We start from the raw sequence: 24,783 nt of genomic DNA on the forward strand, positions 1-24,783 counted from the left end.
ATGTGTTTGTATGACAGGAATGGCTGGTTAGTCTAAATATAGATCACTTAGAGTTACTTCCCTTATTATATTTGTGTATTTGTATGACAGGGGTGGCTAGTTAGTCTAAATATAGATCACTTAGAGTTACTTCCCTTATTATATATGTGTTTGTATGACAGAGGTGGCTGGTTAGTCTAAATATAAATCACTTAGAGTTACTTCCCTTATTATATATGTCTTTGTATGACAGGGGTGGCTGGTTAGTCTATATATAGATCACTTAGAGTTACTTCCCTTATTATATATGTGTTTGTATGACAGGGGTGGCTGGTTAGTCTAAATATAGATCACTTAGAGTTACTTCCCTTATTATATATGTGTATTTGTATGACAGGGGTGGCTGGTTAGTCTAAATATAAATCACTTAGAGTTACTTCCCTTATTATATATGTGTTTGTATGACAGGGGTGGCTGGTTAGTCTAAATATAGATCACTTAGAGTTACTTCCCTTATTATATATGTGTTTGTATGACAGGGGGTGGCTGGTTAGTCTATATATAGATCACTTAGAGTTACTTCCCTTATTATATATGTGTTTGTATGACAGGGATGGCTGGTTAGTCTAAATATAGATCACTTAGAGTTACTTCCCTTATTATATATGTGTTTGTATGACAGGGATGGCTGGTTAGTCTAAATATAGATCACTTAGAGTTACTTCCCTTATTATATATGTGTTTGTATGACAGGGATGGCTGGTTAGTCTAAATATAGATCACTTAGAGTTACTTCCCTTATTATATATGTGTTTGTATGACAGGGGTGGCTGGTTAGTCTAAATATAAATCACTTAGAGTTACTTCCCTTATTATATATGTGTTTGTATGACAGGAATGGCTGGTTAGTCTAAATATAGATCACTTAGAGTTACTTCCCTTATTATATATGTGTATTTGTATGACAGGGGTGGCTAGTTAGTCTAAATATAGATCACTTAGAGTTACTTCCCTTATTATATATGTGTTTGTATGACAGGGATGGCTGGTTAGTCTAAATATAGATCACTTAGAGTTACTTCCCTTATTATATATGTATTTGTATGACAGCGGTGGCTGGTTAGTCTAAATATAAATCACTTAGAGTTACTTCCCTTATTATATATGTGTTTGTATGACAGAGGTGGCTGGTTAGTCTATATATAGATCACTTAGAGTTACTTCCCTTATTATATATGTGTTTGTATGACAGGAATGGCTGGTTAGTCTAAATATAGATCACTTAGAGTTACTTCCCTTATTATATATGTATTTGTATGACAGGGGTGGCTAGTTAGTCTAAATATAGATCACTTAGAGTTACTTCCCTTATTATATATGTATTTGTATGACAGGGATGGCTGGTTAGTCTAAATATAAATCACTTAGAGTTACTTCCCTTATTATATATGTGTTTGTATGACAGGGGGTGGCTGGTTAGTCTAAATATAAATCACTTAGAGTTACTTCCCTTATTATATATGTGTTTGTATGACAGGGGTGACTGGTTAGTCTAAATATAGATCACTTAGAGTTACTTCCCTTATTATATATGTATTTGTATGACAGGGGTGGCTGGTTAGTCTAAATATAGATCACTTAGAGTTACTTCCCTTATTATATATGTATTTGTATGACAGGGGTGGCTGGTTAGTCTAAATATAGATCACTTAGAGTTACTTCCCTTATTATATATGTGTTTGTATGACAGGGGTGGCTGGTTAGTCTAAATATAGATCACTTAGAGTTACTTCCCTTATTATATATGTGTTTGTATGACAGGGGTGGCTGGTTAGTCTATATATAGATCACTGAGAGTTACTTCCCTTATTATATATGTGTTTGTATGACAGGGATGGCTGATTAGTCTAAATATAAATCACTTAGAGTTACTTCTCTTATTATATATGTGTTTGGGGACATTTGAAAATATATATTACCTTAATCGAAATATATGTTTTCCTCCGTGAATTTTTGTTTTCTAAATTATATGTATCATAAAATACAGGTACAATTTCAACTTCATCTTTTTTCATTTTTTTTTGCAGGAATAATAGATAAACATATCATACAGTAATGGTATTTCTTATTTATAAAGTTGTTCAATTTAAAACGTTTTCAATATGTTTTACGAGTTATGACTACTTATGTGTAGCATGTGTGTTAATTTTGATCCGTCACAACATGATAAGCTTGGTTATTGAAAGAGGCACGACAAGTAAACCGTTATCAGTCAGCATGCATTTGTCCTGATTGCCAGGATTACCTTCTTTGTATGTAACACTTATATGCTCTAATCAGTGATTGTAGGTGAAAACGCTGGTTTTATGATGATACATTTAATTGATTGTTTTTAGATAGATTCACAAATTCCATTTATTATCTAGGTTTTGAGGTGTAGCCGGTTATAAAAGAATCAGTGTATATAAAGTGCGAATCCAGCTAGTTCATGTTCACTGTCATATGCGGGTATGTCTATTGTAGAATAAAGGATCATGGGAAAACTGTATTTGTTTACGTTTTGAAAATACCAAATTAATTGATTTGAAGGAAAGTTTTTACATATTTTCATTGTGATATGTCTTTATTATGTACAAACATAGCATTAAAGTTCAAATAAGTGTTATAAAAGCAACATAATATAGCATATCGATTTTTGAAAGCGATCCATTTTAACTATAGATGCGATGAATTATCACTGTTAGTGCAGTCATTTCTGATGTGGAATTTTTGAAGATGCGAGGAATTTTTATTGTAGAATTATGTGATAAATGCACTTGAAACAAATGAAAAAACTTAGTTGATGACTTTAGAATTTATGATAAATGTATTTTCAAATTGAAATACAAACTCCTCATTCATTCTTTATCAAATATATAGCTTTTCAAACTTGTAACAAAAACGCTTCTCAAAATGTCATATTGTATTCTTGAAATTACGTTTTTCCTTGATTTAAAAAAAAAGATTAAAAGATATTTCTGTATTTTTTTGAAGTCAAAGATTGATATTGCGGAGTTTAAGTGCAGTCTGTGTAAAATAGAGACGAGTACATTTGAGGACGTTATCTTCCACGCAATAAATACACTTGCGAACAGAGAAATATGCATCTTGAAACGCAATGGTGACAGAAAAGCTTATAAAAGATTAACTTTCCCCAGTTGTACCCTCAACTGCTTCAATTTCCATATTCTGAAAAAGACAGTTTTGGTAGAACAAATGTTCTTGACTCGATTGTTCCTTGCATGATTTTAACTGTATAAGGTGAAACGGTATGTGACATAAATTATCCACAGTCATTAAAACATGAAATGTAAGGTGTGGGTGATTTTTTTTATTTGCATTGGTACGTGAAGTAGAGCACCCTTGATACAAAAAAAAATATCCGTAATGAACAGCTCGATACCAGAGGAGGATTTAGGGGGACAGGGGGTTGCCCCCTTTTTGGGAAAACATTTGGTTACTTTTATATGGAATCTCTTAGGTAGTCATTGGACCCCGACTTATAAAAATTTCTAGATCCGCGAGTGGATACTACCACAGAGGTCAAACAATGCCATTTTGGTAATTGTACACAACATGCATGCTACAATTCATGTTTGATGATCTTAGACCCTTTGGACCTCTATGTGGGCTAATTCGGTAACTTGGTAAAAATCCCCAAACTGGATACATGGTTAGATTCAGCATGTCAAAGAACCCCAAATATCCACAAGGTCTTTTGTCTATAAAAATGCATGCATGGGATACATTTGTTATTGAAGGCATGACTGTAACAATAGGATGAAGATAACAAAAATATCTTATTCTGGGGTCTCATTGGCGGGGGGGGGGGTCTGATCCCTGATCCCGCTTACTGCTTTATCAGATTCCCGTATCCGTTTATACTATGCAGTTCTCATTTTTTAAAATTTTCCGTGTCCCGCTATACTTTATTTCTCGTTTTCACGACACAATCATTTGACTATCACGTGTCACGCTTACAAAAAAAATCGGCAATTCCGCGTCACGCTTATACCCCAACGCGACCCACTATTCTACTCTTTTCTGACTCATATTAAGCCCATTATAAATATATTAAAAAAGTGTGTTTTTTATCCCTTTTTATCCCGTCTCGTTTCGGATTGAGCCACAGATAGATACAAATGTAAAATGTCATATGTGACAACCCTTATGAAACTGAATTGTTTGCCGCAAACTTGCAGCAGACTTGCTGCAAGCTTGTGGCAAACACAAAGTTTGCAGGAACACAGAAAATAGTGTTTGCAGATGTTTGCCGCTAGCTGCAAACTTCCGGCAAACATTGCTGCAAGCTTACGGCAAGTTTGCAGAAACATCAATGTTTGCCGTAAGATTGCCAGAAAGTTTAAAATAATAAAGAATGTTTGCCGCAAGATTGCAGAAAACTTTGACCATTCAATATGTTTGCCGCAAGATTGCAGAAAACTTTGACCATTCTATATGTTTGCCAGAACACTGCACCATCATGATCATGTTTATTAAGATTAAGTTAAATTCTGTAATGCAATTATACCTAGCTTTATACTCAATACATCTTGAGATTTTACCTTTTTCAGTTTTTAATACAGGTATATTATATATAATTATGTCATTTGAGAATGACTCCTGCCACTTTTTCAAAACTCAAATGCATGTATGTATTTCCTCACATCTCACGAGTTTGCAAGAATTCTTTCAATTGCTGTTTGTATAAAGACAGGAATTGACTTTTTAAAAATGTTGCTGTGTAATTTGAAAGAGATAAATTGAATGTGTCTACACACATGACATTGGTATATGTGTAGTTCCTGCAAGTTTGCCGCAAGTTTGCAACAAACAATTGCCGCAAGCTTGCAGCAAACAATTGCCGCAAGCTTGCGGCAAATCTAATTTGCATAATTATGTTTGCCGCAAGTTTGCCGCAAACTTCATTTGCATGGTAAAATGGTTGCGGCAAGTTTGCAGCAAACGTTTGCTGCAAGCTTGCGGCAATGTTTGCTGCAAACTTGCGGCAAATGTTTGCCGCAGGGCTTATTTTTCGGTAAGGGAATGAGGCAACTCTCAAAACGAGTCACAATTTATAAAAGTATACCTTTATACGTCAAAATACGGTCTTCAACATGGAGTCTTGTCTCACACCGAACAGCAAGTTATAAAGGGCCCCAGTGTAAAACCTTTTAAACGGGAAAACCAACGATTCAATCTTTATCAAGATGTACGTAATTAGTGGTGAAGTGTCATGGAAATGGACAAAAAAAACAAGGATATGGAAATGGATAAAAAAAAAACAAGGATAAAGATCCCTATACGATTCATAAGAAATTTTAAAAATGGAATACATTTGAAATAAATGTTATTTCTATTGAATTTATTTAGAGTGTTTTAAAACCAAACTTTCCTCCGTAAGTTAAATTTTATTAAATCCGTCTCCTACTTTATCTATTGTTTGAGCAAGTCGGCTAAATTAAGGCTTTACAGCTAATTTCCAAATCATGTAAAGCCATGTAAAGCAAAACTTTGGTTGACTTGGTTGCTTAGTTTGTATAATTGTTTATACAAACTTTGTAAATAAGATTGACATCTTTAAACAATATGTATCGGCATAGTTTAACCTGTATTTATATAATTATTATATTTGAATTAAATTGGGTGTTATCATAATGATTGTACAAAAAAAAAGCAAGCACACTTACTAAAGTCTTGCTTTACATGCTTAAAAAAATACGCTGTAATAGATAAAAAAAATAAAAATATCATACAGTGAAAATGCGCCGCATATACAGTTGGGTGCAGACCAAGCATTACATGTAGACGGGCCGAAAAAGTTAACGCGGCGTTTACTCGCGTGCACTTCATGTAAACGCCGCGTTAACTGTGCGTTAACTCCGAAATTGCAGTAGACATTAAAAGTAAACGGGCGTTTACTTTCGCGTTTACCTCCGCGTTAACGCAAAAACGGCGAGTCTTCTAATTTTGTAAAGAGTAAACGGGCGTTTACTTTTCCGTTTACCTCCGCGTTAACGTGGAAAAAGGCGCGTCTTCTATTTTTGTAATAAGTAAACGCGCGTTTACTGTTTGTAGTAAACGCCCGTTAACGCAGATTGTCATCGTAACTTGGATACACTGACCTAAAAAATGAAATGATAAGGAACATCAAAATTAACTGACCAAGTGGTCATTTCTGCTTGACATATTGACGATTACAGTTATTTAAAAATGTCACACATTTGTATTTAATTGAACAATAATTATAGTAAATTTCTTGTTCTTCGAAAATAATAGTTTAAGTATGTTTATTCAAATACATGTAATTTAATCCTCACCAAAATCAAACAGTTTTCTCATCTTAGACAGACTGACTCGTAAAACAAAACTTTTTGATATCATTCACCACAACTGACAATATTTACCTCTTAACAAGTTATCTTATTCTATATAGAAGTAATTCAGTTATATTTTTATGCCATAATTGACATAATTGACAGCAATTTTTGTACCAGCCTGACGGCGATGACCTCTTGTTATGTAAAATATTGAATAGTAAACAAAATTCAGTAGTTTTCATACATCAGACTAACTCGTAATATATAATTATTATTAGGTAGCAATATTTGAATATTATGACTAAAAAATTTTGTTCGCATCAATTTAGATTGCCAGCATCAGAGACATATAATACAAGAGATTGGCAACTCGGCGAAATCCCGTAATATCACACGGCCACATTTAAATCTCGCGAGATCTCTTTGGGTAATAGAGTTATTATCAAAGTATTAAAAGTACTCGAGGTAATGGTGAATGTTTAAGCATAAATTAACTGTTTCAGTGTTAAATTTAACATAATTAATTAAATAATTTGAGTTCATAAATTCATAATTATTTATTTCAATGTCCTTTTAATTTTTATTTGTATTATTTGCATTATTGAAAAAGAGACGTAATTTGATATTGAATTAAAAAAAACAATATTAAATAATTAACACTTAATAAATTGTATCAGAGTTCATTTTATTTGATACTTTCACAGTGGGTTTCTTTTAAATATACACCTGTCTCGGACACTTAATTTCACAGTGTAACATGTATATTAGGCTTGAATTATTCGATGGTCAGGTAAATCACAACCTGTTAAAACTGAAGAGTTTTATTTGACAGCTGGTACACAAGAAGTTGTTACACCACAGGTGTCCACACTATTTCCGAAAATACTATTTACAAAATATATAAAATTAATTAATGTCAGTGTAGAAAAAAATAATTAATTTGGTTGTTTGTCGTTAATCATGATCGACTTCGTCTTATATTCATAATTTGTATAGATCATTAAAAATTGAATACTTATTGTGTTCATTATTATTTGGGCTTGTATTAAGTTTTTTTCTATGATTGTCGGTAAATTGTTTTCTAAGTGTGTTTTTTTTTCAAAATCTACATTATGAGCTTGCATTGAGTTTTTTTTTTTTTTTTTTTATGGTTGTCGGTTTATTTATGGTTTCTCCTTTTCACGGATTGTGTATTTAGGACTTACATTTAATGATCAATTAATAGAAAATGGCAATATAAGTCTCACTTTTGACCTCGAATAGAAAGAGATTAAACCATATTTTAAGTGTAAGGAACTGATAAATATACGATAAAGATTCAGAGCAGCAGGTATTGCTGCCTTTTCAGGTAACAATTTTTGTAAGAAGAAACATTTTACTATGTTATACTTCTGTCAGCTTGGTAGGTTGACTTCAAAGCATACCCCTTTTTCAATGCCACATTGATATCTAAATGTTTCGAAATGTACACGTTTCCCTTCTTTCTTTCTTTTTAACTTTTGGACTAGTTAAAATCTCCTTTTAGTTTTGAAACGGACATGCACATGTGTAAATAGTTTTACAACTATTTGACTTGATTTGTAAGTTAAAACCTTTTTGTTTTACTTTATACAAACTGCACGAAAATGCGCCTACCTTTGTTGTTGATCAGGCTGATTTAATTGATGGTTGCCTAACGTCCAGTGGAAAATATTTCATGGCATATTTTTAATATATTGATGTGCGAGTGTATGACATTTCTTTTCTGTACAGTATATGCAATATAATATTGAATCTCCACAAGAAACCAAATGATAGACATTAACAACTGTAGGTAACCATAAGGCTCTTAGCAATGAGTAAAATTCATACTGCACTGCGTACTATACAAGGTCTATTTACATGTATGAAAAAGGTTTAACAATTCAAACAAGAAAACTAACCGCCCGATTTATGTACAAAATAATCCAAATATGATATACAGCAACAAACCACAAGTGAATTACAGGCTTCTTAATTTGGAAAGACACAAAGATAATAAAGGCATGATAATATATTTCACCATTATCACAAGCCGTACAATTTTATGTTTTTGTTTGTTTTTTGTTTGTTATGTTTTCCCCCCACAGTAAGCATCTATAAATCATATAAACCAATTAATTTGGTGTGGCTTTTGGATAAACCAAATTACATCATTCTGTATAAAACCACTGTCATACTTCCCATTATTCTGAAATGAAAAGGACCTGTCAGACTGAGAATCAGAACAAGTATTTATGTATACAATATATCTAGACTATCACTACACATCATTCCATCCTTTTTCAATAATTAAACCAAGATATAAGAGAACAAAACTCATTCCAGGTATAAATAATATTTTTATTATCAAACATTCACTTATAATGTTACGTACTGTAAATGATAACTGAGAGCTTCGTGCTAATTTCCCTGCAACTGATCTGGTACAGTTCAACTGTATGCAAATTTCGGTATCTGTACAGCTAAGGATATATGTACATGTATCATTGATGCTAACTTGTAATAAATTGCATAAAGTCTGAAAGGGAGAATGGGAGAAAGGCAAGGTTCTTCATGTTCATTGTGTGTCTCATTCACTGCAAATATCTCAATAACAAATGTATTGTGTAATCAGTTGCTCTGTGCCTTCCAGTGGTGCAAGAAAAAAATCAGCATGGCAATCAAATTCAAGCGTACATATTTTTCATTCTCAAATGGCTGTTCTTTTGCTGCATAAGTGTGGTCTGAATTTTCATCTAACAAGAGTTCTCCTTTGACTTCTTCTGATGTAATAGAAATTTCCTCAGAACCAGAGATGTGTCATAATTGGATGATCCTTTTCATCTTCAGTGTGGATTGAAACTGCAACAGATATCTCCTCCATAATGGTATCAACAGCTGTCCATGGTCGAGGATTGTAACCTTTCTTTTTAACTCCTTTTGTTAACTTACTACATCTTTTCCTCTATTGGCATTCTAAATTAAAAAAAAACATAACTTTAGAGTTGAAAAGAAATTTGAATTTGTAGAGCCTATTATACAACGTCTATTTGTCTTACTTTTAAACTTTACTTCCTACATGTATGTCATACAACATTCTGCAGGTTTTTATTATGCTAAATCTATTTTAAATTTCATTTTGTCATGTATGTACCTTTCAAGCTTGCTATTAGGAACAAATATTTGATATATTTGTCAATTGTTAAACATCGTACAGTGAACATACGTAACAATGTAAGTTGCTGACATCAACTTTACTTAGTGTCTGCTACTATCTCATGAGGGTCTGGAAGCAGGGGCGGATCAACCCAGGATAAAGGGGGTTCCAACCACATGTCCCCATTCAAATTCATTGATCATCCAAAAAAGGGGCTGGATCTGCCAATGGGAAGGTGTTTACAAAAGGTAAACGGACAGAAAGTCACAAATTTGGTAGGACAAAAAGTCACAAATAATCCGTTGACAATTGTTTGTATATATAAGAGAAATATCTTTAAATATTTAATTTTTAATACATATATTCATATTAAAGTTTAATAAATGTGTCATTATATTTGAAAAATGAAGATTTATTTAATTTTAACATTTTGGGTACTGCTAACAAGTTCCGTAATTTATTAATCTTAAAATGCTATTTTTATTATCATCTATTGTTTATATTCATCCGACAATCGTCGCCTTTCTCACGTCTTATTTATAAATGCTTCCGTCTTCAATGTCTTTTATCGAGGACAGTTTTTGTACAAGGGAGACAAATCGTGTCGTCTTATAAGCCATATTTTTGTTAAATGTATTATCGTTCCTTAAACAATGGATATATCGTGTTGTAGAAAATAAATGTAGAAAATAAGTGTGTCAGTTGACCTCGTTTACAATACATTAGTTTTATCAGGGGGAAAAAATAGTACACATCCTTCAGACGTCTTTTTAAATTATAAATAACAATATACACAATAGGTATAGAAACACATTACTTTCGCGTGTTTATACGTCTTGATATGACGAAATTTAATTAATGGTCAGATCCACAAAAACTCATTACATGCAATTGTTATTGTTTATAATTCAGTTTATTTTGCAGACCGTTTCAATGCTACTTATGTGTGTTTGTGTATATTGGGTAAGGTGGGTACATTAATTCGAATACACTTTCAAATCCTTTAAAATTAAAATTGTGTCTGAAATTGAAATGTCTCTTTTGTTGTCTTACATGTCAATAAAAATTACATCTTAGTATAAAAATCGAGACACCACGACAGAAGTTTTAAAAAAAGTCACTATCTACAAACATAGGCAGGTAGAAATTAGATATCCATTTTGGCGTATTACCAATAAATATTTATTTTGACGTCGGTCAATATTTGATGATAGATACACCTGAGTATTCAAAACAGCACTATGATTGTTGTTTCTCTACATAACACGTTGAATATCAAAATTAAGTTATTGTCAATTTGACTTCTATATATCTGCTGAACAAAATTCTTAATAAAATTAAGATAACATATTGGATCTCGAGAACCACAAAATTAATTTATATACAAGTATAAAAATAGCAGAAGAAATAAATTGTAAATATTAAACTATTTCAATGCGAAGCAAGGCCATGTAATACAATATTGTTCAGTTCAGCAGTATGATTAATTGGTAAGAAACAGATGACATAATTTACGTTTGATGTGAAAATTTATACACATTGCAGAATGAACTCAAAATATTAATGCCTAGTTGAAATTATATCACAACGTACTAATGGGAGTGCAACATGTCAAAATTATCTTTTTTGCAATAAAGATATAAGTATGAAATGCGAGATGAAATGTGGATGATGACTTATGCATGAAGACATTTATAATAGACTTTTATTTTTGTTTGTTAATATATAATATTTAAATTAAAAATAATAATATTCTATTTTTATTTATCCAAATTTATTCGTTGACTTCTTTGCACATCATACTAGTCAAAACACGAAGTTTGTTAGTCAAAATATAATACAGAATAATATAAATAAATATATTAAATATTTATAATAAAAAGATCTGAACACTCCAAAGGAAAACAAATATCAATCACTACGTGTTAATCGCAATTCATTGAACGGTAAATCAGTTGATTCAAACAATAAAATATAACATAAAAGCTACGACGAATGTTGTATAAACTTTTTAAAGGTTTAAATTGTTCTATTATCTCGGCTAATATTCTAAACACTATAACACCTATATTCCTTAATTTCCGAATTAAGTAGTATTGTTTTCATATTTGCAAAGTAAACCAATTACAAATAAAATACATAAAAACTAACATCAAGATATACCGTACAGCAAGTTGCATCTTTTTAAAATTTCCTATGCATTGTTATGTAAAGAAAAATAAGAACACTATACAAGTTCAAACTCATGACCATTATTTAAAGTATTTTCTATTAGCAGAGTTCTACATTACTTTATATATGGTATGAGGGTATCGCCCAGTTGGTTATAGCGCGCTCACCTAGAGTGCGAGAAGTAGATGTTTGATGCAAGCTGGACCAAACGTAAGATTTGAAAGGTGTTTGTCCGCTTTCTTCTACTCAACTTAAGATATTGAGAGTAATGACGTATTGCTCCGGATTCACAATAATATGTCTGGGTAGGACGTCATGTTTAATAGCATAAAATTGAGATCGGAAATAATGAATATATGTAAAAGAGACAACACTCCAGCCAGAGAGCAGACAACAGACTGATACTTTGTTAACTAGCAAGACTTGAATCCTGGTCAACATTTCAGACTAGTAAAAAAGCCGGGTTGATATGATATTATCGTGTTTTGTCGTAAGGAAACTGTTTTTCTCCAATTTAAGTTTAAACGAGTGAATTCATATAAGATATATGACGTCCCATTGAATTGCTTTTAACTAATACAATAATAAATTACATATATGAATGTTACTACATATTAAGTTTACAAAAATGTCGCGCTTACAAAATAAACAATACAACCACTCTCTGTGAAAGAGGGGCGACAGATTCCAGAGAAAATAAACTGACAACGCTATATCTAAAAAGGAAAAGATAAACATACAAATAATAGAACACAATACACAACACAGAAAAGTAAAAACTTAGCAACACGAATCCCACTGGACACTGGGGATGATATCAGGTGCTCCGGAAGAGTATGCTGATCCTGATCCACATGTGGCACCCGTCGTGTTGGACATGTTATTACAAACCGGTAAATACTCTAATTCAGTAGGTCATGTACGTGAAACGGAAGGGGATATTAGTTATGAAATAAGGAACATATCCGATATCATCTGTAAAACGGTTAATCCATAACAATCATCTATCATCTACAATATACCACACTTAATAACCATACTCTATCGATTTAAACTCTTCGATTATATTACATAAGTGCACTAATTTCAAATCTGAGCAATGCACTGATTCGTTTATTCAAATAAGGCAGTCAATGTGAAAGTTTCGACACCATTCAAACTCTGGTTCATAATCATCTTTCCGAAACTAAAGCTAATGATCAGATAGATTTGAAGAAGGCTTATTCTCTTTTGTAAAGTGCTAGACAAAGTATTTTTCGGACAAGCAACATACCATCCGTATATACAATGTACAAGACAATCCATGCACTTACATTACACCATAATTAATATTATGGTATTCCATAATTTAAGATATATTATGAAATTCAATAATATTATAAAATACACAATGTGTGGATTAATATTATGAAAACAAATAATTTTGGAAATGCTTATAGATGTTAAAAAATCGATCATATCCAGATGACATAAAAACACACAAGGCGAAAATAAAATGACCACGCCATGGCTAAAAAAGAAGAACAAACACTCTGCCTGAAAATAGTACACATTACAGAAGAATAACAAAACGTAGACATTTTCATCTATCATCTTCAACATACCACACTTAATAACCATACTCTATCGATATACTCTTCGATTCTATTACATAAGTGCATTAATTTCAAAGCTGAACAATGCACTGATTCATCCATTCAAATAAGGCAGTCAATGTAAAATTTTTGACACCATTCAAACTCTGGTTCATGGACATATTTAAAAAAATAAAGCTAATCATCAGATAGTTTTGAAGAAGTCTCATTATCTTTGGTAATGTGCTAGTGACAAAGTGTTTTTTTTCGAGAAAGCAGCATACCATCCGTATATACAATGTACAAGACAATCCATGCTCTTACATTCCACCATAATAAATATTATGGTATCCCATAATTGAAGATATGTTCTGAAAATCAATAATATTATATATATCTTTATTTGCAAAACATACAAAAACCAATTTTGGTTGTGGCAAATACATTGACGAACAAACATAATGAAACATAATGAAAACTCGACAATATTATAAGAAATATGATAAAACAGTTACTGTTCTCCTTTCCTCAGTTCTAATGAATCTTGAATAAAAGAAACAACTGCTTTTACATCATTTGGTGTTGATGGATTAAGTATTATCACGAGTTTATCATTAGATAGCATAAAGTGTGGATTAATATTATGAAACCAAATAATTTTGGAAATGCTTATAGATATTATAAAATCGATCATATCGTGATAACGATTTTATTGGAATGTGTTTTTAATTCGGTAGACGTATCTATCATTTGGTGGTCTCATAAAATAAAAACTGGCAAAATGTGACATAAGTAACAATTTATTTTGAAATAAATCATTTATCCGTCTTTTCTTTTACTTTAAAAAAAATCATAACTAAATGACAGGCAAAAGATACCCAGATGACATAAAAACACACAAGGCGAAAATAAAATGACTACGCAATGGCTAAAAAAGAAGAACAAACACTTTGCCTGAAAACAGTACACATTACAGAAGAATAACAAAACGTAGACATTTTCATCTATCATCTTCAATATACCACACTTAATAACCATACTCCATCGATGTACTCTTCGATTCTATTACATAAGTGCATTAATTTCAAAGCTGATCAATGCACTGATTCGTCCATTCAAATAAGGCAGTCAATGTAAAATTTTTGACACCATTCAAACTCTGGTTCATGGACATATTTGAAAAAATAAAGCGTATGATCAGATAGTTTTGAAGAAGTCTCATTATCTTTGGTAAAGTGCTAGTGACAACGTGTTTTTTTTCCGAGAAAGCAGCATACCATCCGTATATACAATGTACAAGACAATCCAAACACTAACATTCCACCATAATGAACATTATGGTATCCCATAATTTAAGATATATTATGAAAATCAATAATATTATAATATAGCATAATGTGTGGATTAATATTATGAAATCAAATAATTTTGGAAATGCTAATAAATTCATCAAAACATTAAAATATCGAACATATTGTGATAACGATTTTTTTTGGAATATTTGTTTATTTCGGTAGATATATCTATCATATGGTGGTCTCATAAGATAAACACTGGCAATGTTTTGAATTTGACATAAGAAACAATTTATTTAAAAATAAACCATTTATCCGTGAGTTCTTTAACTTTAAAACAAATCATAACTAAATACAGGCAAAGGGTAACCAGGGGACATAAAAACCCTCAAGTCGAAAATAAACTGACTACGCCATAGAGCTAGAAGAAATAAAAAAGAATAAAAAATAGAATATTCTTCAAATATGTATTCAAATATAATATATGCAATAGGTTCGTTATCACGATGTGCACGATCTGTATATTTCATGCATTGTATTATGCATTTCAAAATTTTTGGATTGCATAATATTAATTTACATTTGGCAGCTTTTGGTTATTATCTATTTTTATAGATAGAGATACACTATTAAAAACAATAATGTACAGCAAAATAAGAGCTACAAATAAGTCAGCTGGAACAAAGTGGTCAATTGGCTCCTTTAGGAGTTATTGTCCTATTTAGTCAATTTTAAACAATTTTCATAAATTTTGTAAATTTTTGTAAATTTTTTCAAAATATTTTTCTTTGTCACTTCTGGGCTAATTTAATTATAGACAAAGATAATTGTAAGCAGCAAGATTGTTCAATAAAGTCAGATCTACAAACACATCACCAACACCAAAACACAATTTTGTCATGAATCTTTTAAGTGAGGGACACATGCTCTTTAGAGCCTCTAGTTATTTATTATAAAGAAATCGCATGTATAGGCAACATCTTATAGTATTTGTTATATGATATATTTTATAACAATTGCATTATGATTTTTTTGTAATTTCACTTTTAAATTTGAAAAAGTATCACCTCCTCCAAAACAGTGGCATCGAATGTTTGCTTATAACTAAGTTTTTATCCAATATTTACAATTGTTACATTGATTTCGTATTCATTGTATTATAGTTTCACGACATTGTTTTCGCTGTTAACATATCGCATGATAAAGACGAACTGTTTACGTCTGCAACATTAATCAGAAAATTTCACACTAAGTTAACCTGATTCCCAGAGATGATAAAAACAAAGTAATTAAATCGCCACCAGCTGCAATTGCAGACGACTATTATTTGAACTCTAAATGACTAGTCTGACCTACTGAAGGAGTCATAAAATTTAGGAATCCCTTTACGATTAACGTTTAACTTTCTACACGGTAATTAATTTTTTAATTGGAAAACACTGTTATCTTTGGACGAAAATGTAAATTTGTTTCAATATAGTTGTACTGACACTTGCAAAATTATAAGTAAAATCAATAAAAACGATTTCTACTCTACAGTGTACTAAAATACAATTACACTCCTTAAAACGATTAACTATTGTTTTCAATCCATGCAAAATTTCGCACTACTTAAGTAAAGATATCTATTCCTACTAGTATTTATTTATCGACATGTCGAAAATCCGTTTGTTCGGATAAGTAGTTGTATTCATATCAGCCTTAGTTCCTAACGTTGTCGTGTTTAGTTAATACATAAGAATGACGAACAGCAGCACAAAAAAACATTAATTATTAATGATGGTGTCAAACTGGCAAATCCAATGTATCTGGTTTTAAATTTCCTCAAATGCGCCCACGGCGAAAGAGTTATGCTTGTTTGATTTTTACGATTTACCGTGGCGTTTCCTTTAAAATTTAGTACACGTGTCGTTTTCTATCTAGTATGCACCTCTGTTTCTGGATTTACCAACATCGCATTCACATGACACGGTTCTATGACTTATAAGACGATCCACTCCGACATGCTTCATTCTTTTTTTTTAAATACTGTGCAATTTTATGAAAGATATGACAATATTTAAATACCGTTTGACCCCGGTTTATTATTTTTGAAATACTAACGTTTTTGAATCATCCTATTCCTCAATATACGTGAAACATTAGCCAAACAATCATGCAGCTTCATTAAGTTACCTACAGAGTTTTAAGTCTCGGATAGATAATTGTCTTGACGCATTCAACATTTGTAAATCAATTCATTTCTTTTTTATAATACTAGTATTTGATTTTTGTACCAAGCGGGTTTTAAAAGATTTAAAAAGTTTCAATATGCTTTTATACGGAGGCCTAAGGGAAAGACTAGAGATCTTTTATAAGACATATGTAAAACCAGGTTCTCCGCAGGGCGCAGCTTTATACGACCCCAGTGGTTGAAAACTGAACAGTTGGGGCAAATTTGGTCACAATATTCAAGCTTGATTCTGTCTGAATTTGGATTGTGATCAAATTTTTGACTTAATATAGGTTTTTTGTCACAATATTAATGTGGTCAAAGATCTAACAACTCTATTGCACTATACTGTAAATTGAGGATTTCTTCTTGAAACTTTTCAAAATTTGAAAAAAGGAAGCCCTTCAAAAAATGGTCAACAAAAAATATCCCCCTTTTTGACTCCCCCCTCTTGAAGCAATAACCCTTAAACTCAATCCCATGATTTCCATTGCAGTATTTTACCTTGTAGTACAATTCCAGAGAGATCCATACACTTAAACACAAGTTATTGTCATGATTGTTTGGAAACTAGAAACATGCTTCTTTTTAGCCCTTTTTTGGCTCTTAATTCCTACATATATTGGGCAATTTCCCCAAAACTTAACCCCAGCTCCCCTTTTTTATATGGTACATTGTGGTACAATTTCAGAGAGATCCATACAATTACACATAAGTTATTGTCTTGGAACTAGAAAAATGCTTGTTTTGACCCCTTTTTGGCCCTTAATTCCTAAGCTTTGGCCCCATAAGCCTTAAAATGAATCCAAACCTTCTACTTGTGGTTTTAAACATTGCGGTATGATTTCAGAGCAATTGTAATACTTCTACACAAGTTATTATCCTGAAACTAGAAAATTGCTTGTTCGGGCATCTTTAGAGCCCCTTATTCCTAATCGGATGGGACCATCATCCCCAAAATCAATCTCAACCTTCCTTTTGTGGTATTGAACCTTCTGAAAAAAATTTCATGAAGATCTATTAACTTAAACTTAAGTTTTTATCCGGAAACCAATGTGTCCCCAAAAAAGATGGGGTCGTATAAAAACAAGAATAAATGCTTTGTTTTAGAAAAACATAAATTGGATGCGCAATGGCTATTTTTTTATTTCTATAACTTTACCCCCTCCCTTTTTTTCTCTCTCTCAAGAAAATGAATATATTTCATAAATAAGACTTCATCTATTTTTTGGGTGAAATATAGCTCTCTAACTTATACAATTGGTAGAGCCTCCTAGATCAGTGCTTGAAGTCCGTTATGATTTTGACAGTCGACGTGCAAAGAAGTAACTAATCCCCAGTGCATCTTCTTCTTGATCAATCATCTCAACTCAATCATCTCGCGGGGTCCATACGAGTTCACATGTATATGTGCCATGTGTTTTCTTAATTCCGTTTTTTCATCAGCTATTGACTTGATATGTTCTTATCAAAAACATGTATGAGGTATTTTTGTACATGTCATAACTTGTATTTTTGCATTGTACACATTATTACATGTAAACAATTTTTGTACATGTTATTATCTGTACAAAATCGCAACTTTTACACGACATATTCATGTTAGTTTATTACCTTTTCTACTGAAAAAAGCCATTTGCTAAGTTAATAAAAAGAATAACAAATCAAAGCCTAACCGTATTAGGGAACTAATGTGTAGTTCCGTCACTCATTGACTATTTTTATGTATTTGAATTTGTCGACAAGTTAATCTTTCAATCTCATTTTAATTATATATATATACATGTACATGCATATACAATGTATGTTTGTTAATGGGACTATGTTTCTCTGTCATAAAATCAATTTCAAATTGACTATTCTATGTCATACCTATATATAATAAAGAGTTAAGCACTTTTGTTGTATGTTTATTTCATACGGTCTTATTTACACATTTAATTCTTCCATAATATCACCGTTGTAGCTTGAATATATAGTAAGAAGGCTCGGTTTAAGTCTAATAATACAAGTCGAAGTAAAACTTCAATACTCTTAGATCGGACTTTTTGTTCTTTTGTTGTAAGGGATGTATAAATACCCTGCCACGTCCGGCTTATGTTTTAGTTGAGAGTTTTTTCTATCGATCTGATTAGATAAGCCATTTTTAACTGATTTCTATAGTTTGTTCATATGTTACATACAATCACCACTGTCACAGGTTAGAAAAAAGTTTGAGCGCTCACAAACATGTTTCAACCCGCTACATTATATATCCATTCGATTACCGATCTGATCGATTAGTTAAGTCTGGTGTATATATGTGCTTGTCCAAAGTATGGAAATTATAATTTAGTGGTTGTAAAGGTTAATGTTAGCGATTAGTTGTCTTTTCCATTGTTTTGTAGTAAATATTGCCGTTATTTTTCTCAATTGAATTGTTTCACATAATAAATTATTTTTATGTCGTGGCCTTTCATTATCGACTATAAGGTTTCGATTTTTCTCATTGTTGAAGGCCGAAAAGTTGCCTCTTATTGCTAATATCTAGTTCAGTTACACCTTGGGGAAAAGTTGTCTCATTGACAAACATGCAACATCTCCTTATATTCAAAATTTTAGAAAAGGTAAGGAAATCGGAAATGTATTTAATAGTATTTAATAGAATTCATGCTAATTTTTTTTATTGCAGAAAATAACATGCAAAGCATTAAACGTTTGGCAAAAATTTTACTCTATTTAAACTGTGATGGATGTCCATTGTCAATATGGAAAGGGTGTGGGATATCAGCAATACTCCATAAAACAAATTGATGAGCAAGTTTCCAGACAAACAAAATCAAAAGTGAGGAAAATTTGTCTCTTACGGTTCACTCCCTCATTAACACGAGTAACAATACCAATACATTACCTCCATGTTGCATTATTTGATATGATAAACACGATCGTACATAAATATACCCATAGTAACATGAATACCCGTAAAGTATTTCATTTAATCTTCTCGCGTACGGATTAGATTGATGAAGTGTTTGATTAAAAAGAACTGTGTTAGGAAACTACATACCGTTTAGTGGGTTATTTTCGCGGGTGTACAATTTTGCGATGTTCATTGAATAATGTATACGAAATATTTTGGTGGATATTATTTTGGCAGATTCAAGACTTTGATTAATTATAACCTTGGCATATGCACTTTTAAATTGACGGAATTTATTTTGGCGAATTTGTTCTTTCCGCAAAAATAAGCGAACATTTACACCCCGTAAAAATAACCTGCATTACGCTATTTTGTAGTAAAGTAATTGCTTCAAAATTGGTTTTCGAAGATATGAATTGAGATTTTTGTTTAGATATTTCGCTCTCTGTGTCCTTGAAACATTTATTGGCATGTTGTTTATTTTAATGTTGGAAAAATTAGATATTCTAGAATTGGTTATTTTATCGTTGTTATACCTCTTGCTGGTTTCTACAGTTTATACCGGCGTAACACATCATCGTTTAGCATCGACGTACGACGGGCGTAATCAAAACCCATGTAAGCTAGGTTCACATTGCCAATCAGATCAACTCGATCAAGCCCGATCAAGACAAACTACGTGATCGGGAGACTGGTCTTATTCAATCGACAAGGATGTTCGGGATAGTCTATCGTACTCGTCATCGATCTGACTTTCTACCCTAGAGTTTTTGACATGTAAAAAACAATCGAGTAAGGACCAAAAAGCAAGCCACTCGAGAAGAGATTGAGAATTCGTCGAGTAACGGTCGAATTGATCGGGAAAGGATCGTGCAGAGCTCGAGTTCGGTCGAAATACACAAAATGTACCGATCAGTACTCGATCATTTCGACCTTTGCTCGACTAAAGTCCGATTATTTCAAGATTAACTCGACCAATGTCCTATCTCTTCAAGATCACTACGACTTCTATATTTATTTATTTCAGACCAACTAGACCAATACCCGATCCCTTCGCGACCTCATTCGATCACTCTTCGATCTTTACTCGCCCATACATGAGGACACATGACTGCTACACGATTCTCTAAGAGTGTGTGCAGATCTGATTAACTCTCATAACTCTGCCTCCACAAAAATATATTGGCAACATCATATTTAACTGTACAAAAATTCCTCTATGTACGTATGCAGTACGTCTTTACTTTTGCAAGTAGAGGCAAAAGACACCAAAGAAACAATCCAACTCGAAGGTCGAAAACAGATCGACTCGGCCATAGCAAAAAAAAAAAACTGACAAGAAGACAAACAGCAGGCCACATAATATAGAAAACTAAAAACTTAGCAACACATACCCAACAAAAACCTGTGATGAAGTCAGGTGTTCCGTAAGGAAAGTATATCCTGCAATATTGGCACCGGAGGATTTTTCAAATACAAAAGTAATTGAGCAATAACATTCCTTTTATACTTTTAAGACTGCTGACGAATAAGTTATCTTTCGAAGTTGGTTTATAACAGCATCAATCAAGATTATATTAACCTGTTTTTTCTGTCCGTATTTTTATCGTTTGTCTAGAAATGTTTGTACTTGTATAAAAAAAAAGATGTACATAGTACAATTGCCAACGAGACAGCTTGTCACAGAACACCAAATGACATAGAAATGATGAATAACAACTATAGGTCACAGTACTGTTTTCATTCGAACTTTTTTACGTAATTTTACACAAAAAGGAGACGAAAGACAAATTTTTTTTTTAATTTGGAGCGAATTTCGTTCCTACACTAGCGATACAAACAGTTCAGCGTGCACATGTTTTGATCATTTGTTTCTAACATACTTTTGCAAAGTTTGCATGAACCTATTTCCCCGCGTAATAAGTTCAAATAACAAACAAACAGTGCATGCGTTTTTGACTGTTCAGCAGGGTCAGCAAACTCCGAATATAAACGGTGCATTTGTTTCTACAAATATAACGTTAAACAAACTATAAAAAATGGCACGCAACGTTTACTAAACTTTGGTTAGAAAGAAATGTACTCTTGATATCTTGATAGATATATGTAAAGTTGTAAACAGTTTCAGAAAAAGGTATCACTCCAGGGTATTGAAATTCTACTTTGGGCAAAATTTTAGGATAGTGTGTATTGAAGTGTTCTATAAGAGAACACATAAATATTATACAAAGAACACATGTCACCGTTACGGTTTAGTAAAAAATTATCTAGGGAACACACTCCTTAAGAGATCTTTTAAGATACATATGGTGAACACATACATGTCCATTAAAGATTATTAGTTCCACTTAACCCGTTATTTATATCATGAGGCGGATAGAAGTTAAAGAACATGATGTGGGTAGTGGGAGTTGATGTAGGGAAGTTTGCGTCGAGGGATTGGGAACTGGATACATAGGGGTGTGGATGGCGGTGGGGTGGTGGTGTGATAACAATTGAGTTATTCTGGTGAAAATGTTTTGACCGATTTTCGTATAGAAGTAACGGTGTAAGAAAGTTGAAACCAGGCAAAACCTGACCATCCGTCTTTTCTGTAACGTTATATGTATATTTGTTTTTTCATGAATCATTTGATAAACCAAAAATAGCAGATTTTATATGAACATGTACATACTTGTATTCTATGACTTCCTCAATCTTTATAAACATAATAGAAAATTATTTTCATGCAAGTAACTTTTATAGATTTGTATAGTAAAAAATTTTTACAGTTTGCTATCTTTCTGGCGCATCCCGGGCTGAGGATGGGGTTGTGTTCAGGTGGTTGGAACCACCTCTGTTTGGACGATCAATGCATTTGAATAAGGACATATGGTTGGAACATCCCCCCCCCCTTTTTTTAAAGGGCTGGATCCGCTCCTGTATCTCGAGTACATAATTTTAGGTTTCATTGCAATTCTAATGTGTAAAATTTTTAAACAACGCATTTTATACAACATTAAACATGTATGTTAGCGTTCACCAGTATTAACCGCAGATAGAAAATAGAAAAAGGCGCGTTGTTGAAATAATCAAATGTAATTTAACAAACAAGAATGGAATGTTAAAGTTGTGGGCTTGTCGCTGATTAGAATAAACAGGCTGGGAGTTCCGATAATAAATTTCAAACAAACACTACAACTTGACTGTCAGTGATTTCCTGTCGAAATAATTATCCTCAGTAATTATCCGCTATACTTAGGAAGAATGCATGTGTTGAAGGTCATAAAATGCGAGTTTAATTTTAGTATTTCAGTTTGTTTAGCTTTATACAATCGCTGTAATTGATTGTTATTTTCTTTGAAAAGTTTGCGTCCATTCAAAAATATTTTAAACATGTTCACGTCGAGAACAGATAAGTAATAAGTACAACTTTTAGGTCCTTTATGCCACTGTATTGAGTTTTAACATCACGTATGTTTTTATTTGTTGTGAGATAATTCTGACTCCTACCATTTATTTTGACAAATATAATGTCTATCAATAGTTAAACAAGCATAGAGCATGACATTAATTCATTGGAAAATTCAGAAATTAAAATTGAGAAAGAAAATTGGGAATGTGTAAAAGAGACAATAAGGCAGCAACCATTTTCTTATCAAAGGGGGTGGGGTGGGGGGGGGGGGGGTGCTGGGATTTTTGTGAAAAAAAATATTTTGATGGCCTAGCTCAGAGAAAAAAAAAATATGTTTTGCACTGTAGCTGAAAAAAAATTATGCTGTCACCTGCTTGAAAAAATTTTTTGCACTGCTGAATTTGAGAACAGTGAAAATAATAACAGTTGAGATGTTTCAAAGCAACATCTGTCCAGTCTACAGATCACGCTAAGATTTCTATTTATACTTTATTACTTTTTGTATTTTCCTGTAATAGTGTTTGCTCCAGAAATATTGAAAAGCATCGCAAATCTCCCACATGTATGCTACTACATTAAGACATACTTAAAACTGCAACTATTATAAACATGAAATGGTCCTTTTATAACAGGGATAGATATGGTATTATAATCAGTCTTTTAAAGTAGCCCTGATTGTGTATGACATAGACTTGTATACCGGTAGTATTTTCCTTTGTATCATTCTTTATACCTCTTTTTTCAATGGAATGTCAATTATCATAGTTGGAAATAGTGGATGTTTATAATTTGGAGCTACTCACTCTTTGCCATTAGATATGGCAATGGTGACCACTTCAATTGCAGTATTAAAATTCAAGGACTGTGGTACCTATAAGAAAGACTCAGAGAATATCATAATGTAGAAAGTGGACTACAAAAACACCAGACAACAGCCAATGCCAGGATGTAGACAGAGCCATGCACTTTACATTTTACATCAATTAAAAAATTAAAAAGAATTGTATGTAAATTTTGTGGTTTTGAGAAAAAAAATTTGTTTCTGTTCCACATTATGGAAATTTTTTTTGCTTTCCTTCACAAAAGAAAAAAAAAAATTATCGGAGGAAGGTTCTGAAAAAAAATTATGAACAAAATAAAAAGCCCAGCCCCCCCCCCCCCCCCAGATAAGAAAATGGTTGTTGCCTAACCCGTCCAAAGTCCAAAGAGCAGAACACATCACAAGGCCACAAGTGGAATTTCCTTGCATCTTAACAATTTGTTTGTATCCTAATTTAGCAAATAAAGTTTAGTCTCCGAAACATATAAATGATTCAAAATGAGAGGTAAATAAAACATACAAGACTACCAAAGGCAAGAGAATCCTGACTTAAGACAGTCGCACACATGCGGCGTGTATAACATGTTTAGTGATATCTTAACCGCCCCCCCCCCCCCCTCAATTGACATCTAGTCAATGTGGAATTAACAAACACACAACAAAAAAAAGTTCGAATCCGATGTTAGAAAAGGCCAAATAAAAGAATACTTTAAGACAGGTACGTGATTGTATCAGCTCGACAGGGACACATTCGAATGTATGCATATTGCAAAAAGAGGGACCAAAGATACCAAAGGGACAGTCAAACTCGTAAATCTAAAACAAACTGACAACGCCATGGCTAAAAATGAAAAAGACAAACAGAAAAACAATAGTACACATGACACAACATAGAAAACTAAAGAATAAACAACACGAACCC

At 32.4% G+C, this 24,783-nt stretch overlaps 1 protein-coding gene and 1 long non-coding RNA gene across 2 annotated transcripts in view; both read right to left on the bottom strand.

Annotated features, from left to right (window-relative positions):
* The window catches only part of LOC139493888 (uncharacterized), a 326,295-nt gene that overhangs the window by 118,636 nt on the left and 182,876 nt on the right, over positions 1-24,783 (bottom strand). The window lies entirely within an intron of this gene.
* Positions 8,679-24,783, bottom strand: part of LOC139495037 (uncharacterized) — a 56,747-nt gene continuing 40,642 nt past the window's right edge. The window contains exon 2 of the long non-coding RNA XR_011657239.1: positions 8,679-9,314. This is a non-coding gene — a long non-coding RNA (uncharacterized lncRNA). The remainder of the gene's footprint in view (positions 9,315-24,783) is intronic.

The sequence above is a fragment of the Mytilus edulis genome, chromosome 11 (genome assembly GCF_963676685.1).
Source record: "Mytilus edulis chromosome 11, xbMytEdul2.2, whole genome shotgun sequence".
NCBI lineage: Eukaryota > Metazoa > Mollusca > Bivalvia > Mytilida > Mytilidae > Mytilus > Mytilus edulis.